This window comes from Protopterus annectens, chromosome 2.part1 (genome assembly GCF_019279795.1).
Source record: "Protopterus annectens isolate FY-2018-M chromosome 2.part1, PAN1.0, whole genome shotgun sequence".
In the NCBI taxonomy this organism is placed as follows: Eukaryota; Metazoa; Chordata; order Ceratodontiformes; family Protopteridae; genus Protopterus; species Protopterus annectens.
Window position 1 is genome coordinate 321249523 of NC_056729.1, and position 5772 is coordinate 321255294.

The 5772-nt window shown below is 38.0% G+C and overlaps 1 long non-coding RNA gene across 1 annotated transcript in view; it reads left to right on the forward strand.

Annotated features, from left to right (window-relative positions):
* Positions 1 to 5191, forward strand: part of LOC122794038 — a 63126-nt gene extending 57935 nt beyond the window's left edge. The window contains exon 3 of the long non-coding RNA XR_006363609.1: positions 3769 to 5191. This is a non-coding gene — a long non-coding RNA (uncharacterized LOC122794038). The remainder of the gene's footprint in view (positions 1 to 3768) is intronic.
* Positions 5192 to 5772: the final 581 nt, after the last annotated feature.

Here is a 5772-nt window from a genome sequence, read left to right on the forward strand (position 1 = left end):
AGGGCCATTAGCCTAGTAATCTCCTATGATACATTTTGAATCAGGGAAGAATTAATTGTTTGCATCTAATTGCAGGAGAAGTCATAAAAGGTATGCCAGGCAGGAAACTCTTGACTTCTGAGATAAAGTTGATAAAGAGCTAGTTGCCAGCAATATCAGCAGTAAGTGATATCATGTTAGTTGTTCTGCTGTTTTTGCTGTACATGAAAAGATGAAGTAATTACCTGTGGTTCTTGAAAAAAAAGATAATAAGATAATGTGTTTTTGTTGAACTGAAAGTAGTATGTAAAGTCAGTCCTGCTGAAGACCTTGTTTTGTCAATATCTATGCAAGTTGGTTTTCTGAATCTCCTGTATCATATTCTGATAACTCAGTACAGTGAGGTTTTAGTATTCCTTGACATAGAGTCAGACAGAATATTTAGCTTAGAGTTTTTCATTCAAATGTTATATCCATGTAATCACTTACTGTTTTGTCATATGTGAAATGTACATAGTTCTGAATAGTTAATTTGTATTTTCTAAATATATTTTTATTTATTCACTTTTAAGGTCTTGGGGCTGGTATTTATTTATGTTATCTGTTATCTAAGGAGAGAGTATTAGGTGTGTGTGTGTGTGTGTGTGTGTGTGTGTGTGTGTGTGTGTGTGTGTGTGTGTGTGTGTGTGTGTGCGCATGTGTGTATACGTGTGTGCGCACACAAATGTGTTTGAAAGGCACTGAAAACGTTAATGTTCCCAGAGAGAGTGGTTAGAAAGAGGACATGGTTGCTGGGCCTAAGTCTGTGTTGAGTAGATGGTCAATGTTTAGTCCTAGTCTGGGTGTGGTTGTTGGGAGTCCCTACCCAGGGCAGCAGTGTATTTTATTTATTTATTATTATTTTACATTTGTTTACCGGGAAAGTCCAATTTGGAACGAAGCCAATTTTCAGCAGAGGCCTGGGGAGAAATGCTCCAAATGCATGTCTTAATGTGGAAGAAAACCAGAGCAACTGAAGGAAATCCACACGAATGCAGGGAGGACATGCAGTCTCCGCACAGAAGGCAACCCAGCCAAGAATCGAAACAGAGAACCTCTTGCTGTGTGGTGACAATGCTGCCGTCCACACCACTGCGTATATTACCTATATGCTGTTAAGAGCAGGTTGTAATTAGTGAATTAGTCACTGAATCAGATTTGTGTGCATCTTTTCATAGGTTCACAAGTGATTACTAGGCTGACTGCCCTAGGGGTCTTTGTAAGCCTAGCCATGCTTTTCCAAGTATATTTGACTTTATTTGATACCCCAGAGTAATTTTAAAAGTTGGATATGGGCTTGGACAGGCTACCCCTATAAGGGGCATAGGAGCAAGACCAAGAATACATTTCCAGTTCCCCTTCCACTGGTGTAAGTTATACTTGAATTTGGTTAGGGGAGATCTCTGCTTCGCATAGATGGGAAGTCTGTTTCAGAGGAGGGGTAATCTCTGACATTCATATCTGTCTTTCCAATATGTCCTTTTCATGTCACAGATGAGGTTTAAGTCCTTAGATTATATACCTCTGATGCTATTTGATTTGTGGATGTGCAGCAGGTCTGTGAAAGTGGGATCAGATAATACTTTTTAGGCCATGCATAGAACACCTTGCAACAGTCTGTAGGAGACTGAGTACAAAGTACAGCTTTGAGGCTGTCCATGTAGGTTACTTTGTTTACACCTTGTATTTTTGCGAGGAACCTGTGTGGATGCTCCAGTTGTTAACAATGCCTGGTCAGATGCATACTGAAATGTGGATTGTGCTCAGTGAATGGACTGATGAGGGCCAAATACAGCAGAACAATGACATCCTTGGATCTTGAGGATAAATCTTTGCTTATAAATTTTGCAACATAGAATGATTTTCTTACCACCATAAATATATGATGGTCAAAGGCCAGTTTACTTGTGTACCTAAATCTCTGACCACTGGTCTATTGTTAGGAGTGTAATTTCCAGGGGTGGCTGTCTTTCCAAAGGATACTGTTATGCATGTCTTTGCACTGAGTTGTAAACAATGGCTCTGGCACCAGTTATTTGTTTATGTCAGGCCTTCTTGAAGGGTATTTGTGTCTTTCGGGATTCAGTGACTGTACTTAATTTGCAGGTATCTGAAAACTTGGTTAGCCAAAGCCCTTGACATTGCCCTTGACTTCAGAGAAGTAGATGCCAAAAATTTCTAATTTAACCTGTTGAGCGTGACTGCTATGAATCAAGACACCATCCTTCTTGTGGCCATGAGACCTGCTTGTGAGCAGTGGCATGGATATAAGGACTGTAACCCCTATCTCCCACTTATCTGGCATTTCATTAGTTGACAGTGGTGGGATTCATACTACATCTCTCTTGCAAACAAGTTTCTCACCGTGACATTTGATTGTTAGTGGTGGGATTCAGACTCCATCAGTAGCAGACCATTTGCCACAACAGATATACAATGGATCTCTGTATTTCCGTATTTATTATATAGTAAAACAGTGGTTGCTGGTCCCGTTATATATACTACTTAAGGCAGCTCAGAGAAGTGTCAAGTAACATAGTGGTGGAGGTTTACTATCAATATTGCGAAAGGCAAAACATTTTCTTTTCGCAATATCGAAGTAAATCATTGAACCCGGAATCTTGACTGCTGCACAATGTCGACCCAAATGATCGACACATTTGAGTCGACATTGTCACCAAAAACATGACGTGATATCCGCATAGGAGCTGATGTAAATCAAACTCCTATAGGACATATCATGTTTTGCAGGGTGCACCACCCCCTGCTAATAATATATTTCAACTCCGAGATCGCACTGCAGTGGGGATATGGATGAATGTCCAATCCCCACTGTACAGCAATCTCTGTATAGTTTGTTGAATACACTTATACAAATGCACTGCTGCATTCACATAAGTGCGTTTGACTACCCCATACACTTGACATTGTGCAAACAACAATCTGATTTTTGGCAGCATTTGTGCCGACAGTTTGTCGTTCACACAATTGATAATAAACCAGTAGTAGATCATCTTAAACTCAGAAACAAAGAAAGGGGTTAAAGTTAATGAGGGAAAGCTGCACAATGGAATATTTAAAGCTCTGCAACATAACTCATTCCCTCCAATGAAGCTCTGGAAGTTTGCACTGTAACTTCCAATGGGTGGAACCTAAAAGTTTTGATAGAATCAAATTATGGCCTCATATTTCAAACAAACTTTCATATCTCTGGAACCATAGGTGTCATAAAGAAGTGTAAATCCAAATTCTTCAGCACAAACTAGTTTTTATAGTGACAGTATTCTTTAGATTCTAGATCTTAAAATGGAATTTTTAATTCACAGTAAACACAGTGACTGTTAAATTTGCAATATATTATAAACAACTTACAGTATCTCAGCAACCAATCAAGTTACACACATGCTATCAGATGCATTTTGTTTACCCAGCAACTGCTCAAGTTACACAAATACTATCAGATGCATTTTCTTCACCCAGATGAGAGCTTTCACATGAGGCTAAGGAGTTCTGTTTGTGTTACTTGGTTGCTGAGATATTTAGAAAAACATGACATTTATGACAATATAAGTAAATATTGTAAGAACAACAATTAATTTATCTTAACCTGCACTAGACAGAAATCAAGTATCAGTACAGATGTGTTTGCCATGGTGTACGCTTTAAGATTAATTCTGTCAATACTTTGTATGTAGAGTAGTTTTGGAATTATTAATGCAAACATGAACAAGGAATATTTGACACCTACAGGCATCAGAACAATGTAACTGCAGAAACACCTGCTGGCATCACCTGGATTTGGGTACAAAGATGGTCTTACGATGACTCTAGAATGAGATGAGTATACCGTAAAGAAGACAGATCTCATCTAGATGATATCCTTTTTATGGAAGGAAGCTAAACCTGTTATAGAAGAAGTCAACTGGATTTATCTCTGTGAGGATGAAGATATTTTGATTTGTATATGTTGTTAGAATTGTAAAGAGGCCCACTCTACTTTTGTGAGGTATTTGTAAGTCCCCTTCAGTTATTTTAGTTAGAATCTTGCATGTAAGGGAAAACTGTATCATAATGTAAAGAAATACTGTTTTTAACCTGAACTGTGAAAATCCTACAGAGCGGAAACCTGAAAGGGGAATTTTTTTACTATAAATTGAACAACTGTATTTCTCTTTTTTCAAAAACGTCATGCTTGTGAATAAATAAGAATTTCAGACTGGAAAAGTGTCCTATTACTACTTTGCTTGTTACAAACAGAACATTGTACTACAGTAGTGTCTTCAGCAGATAGGCCATGTACTCCTTTTATAGTATGGTTTTCCCAGAAACTTCCTTCTTTCCTTGAGTTGTATTTCCCCACTAGACCCATTCTACAGAGTATCAAACTACATAAGAGCCCTGTGCTGTTATGGAGCTTGTTAATTACTCTGAGTATAGGTAGCTGTGAATGTAGAGATCAGCTCTTATGTATACTGAATGTGGATGCTGAGTTGTGTTAGAACAATGGAGGAAAAGCTTGAGGCATTAATAAAATCTGCTGCCCTTCAGAAAATGTGTGCAGCCTCTTTGCATTAAAGAGAGAACTGACCAACACTTGGTCCAGATTAACAAAAGTAGTGCATTAACTGACCAACACATGATCTATCTGTAGAAGTGTGCTGCCACAGATCAACAGATAATGAACCTCTAGCAGCTGATTTCATCCCTGGGTAACCAGCCAGCCCCTTCTGATGAGTTCACAATTCCAGTTCAACCACTGCAAAGTCTGGAACAGAGGATGACTGAGAAGTGTACCTAGTTGCTTTTGAAAAATGTTTAGCTAGGGAGATTATCCCCAGACAAAATTAGTCAGAATTCTTTTGTCCTACCTAACTGGAACAGCACTGAAAGCTTGCATGGATTTGGAAGACTATGATGCAGATGATTATACTAGTTAAATCACAATATATTTGCAAGCATAAAGCTAGTATGCATAAAATTGGAATGATATCTGTACCTGGAGATAAGAGAACACCCTGTAAAATATGTAGAAATGCAGACAGTCTTGAATAAAGTTTTACATCCTGTAGCACTGATGCCTAATTTGTTTTATGATGTAATCACTGGCCAGGATTATCTCTAGTTTAATAAAAATTATGTACATTTTAATGAAGAAGGTTCAGCCAGATGTATTTCAGAAGTAATCCCAGCAAAGCAAAATGTAGTATTAGAAGACAAAAAAGAAAGGTAAGGTAAATCCAAAAGACTCCTGCTAAAATGATTAAGGATATCAGTGTAGGTCCTGACTGGGAGTGTCAGTTTTACCATTTGATGCCAGCAGTTAAAGTGATAAAATAAGTCAGCATAGAGACTGACAACTCACAAACTCTAGTTAAGAGTATATTAAGTAAAATAGGAACAGAGACTGTGGAAGTGATATGGTGGATCCCATACTGAAAGAAAAGGAAAAATAAGAACCTGAACGGAGCCCTAATCTTCTTTCTGCTATACCAAAACAGTCAGCCAGCCTGAAACCAAACTGTAAGGTAAAGGCAGCTAAAATCAGCCACAAGGAAGAGAAAGAGTAATGGCCAGTATCCCACTGGAAAAAAAATATTTTCATGAGTTTTCATTTATAGTGGATGACCTAGGTAAGAGTAAAAACCCGTATCTTTATTTTAGAAGAGACCACTACCTCCATTTCACATTAGAAAGCTGAAAAAAATCAATTTGTTGATCTTTGGGTAAATCATCTTAATTTCAAGAAAAGCTCAG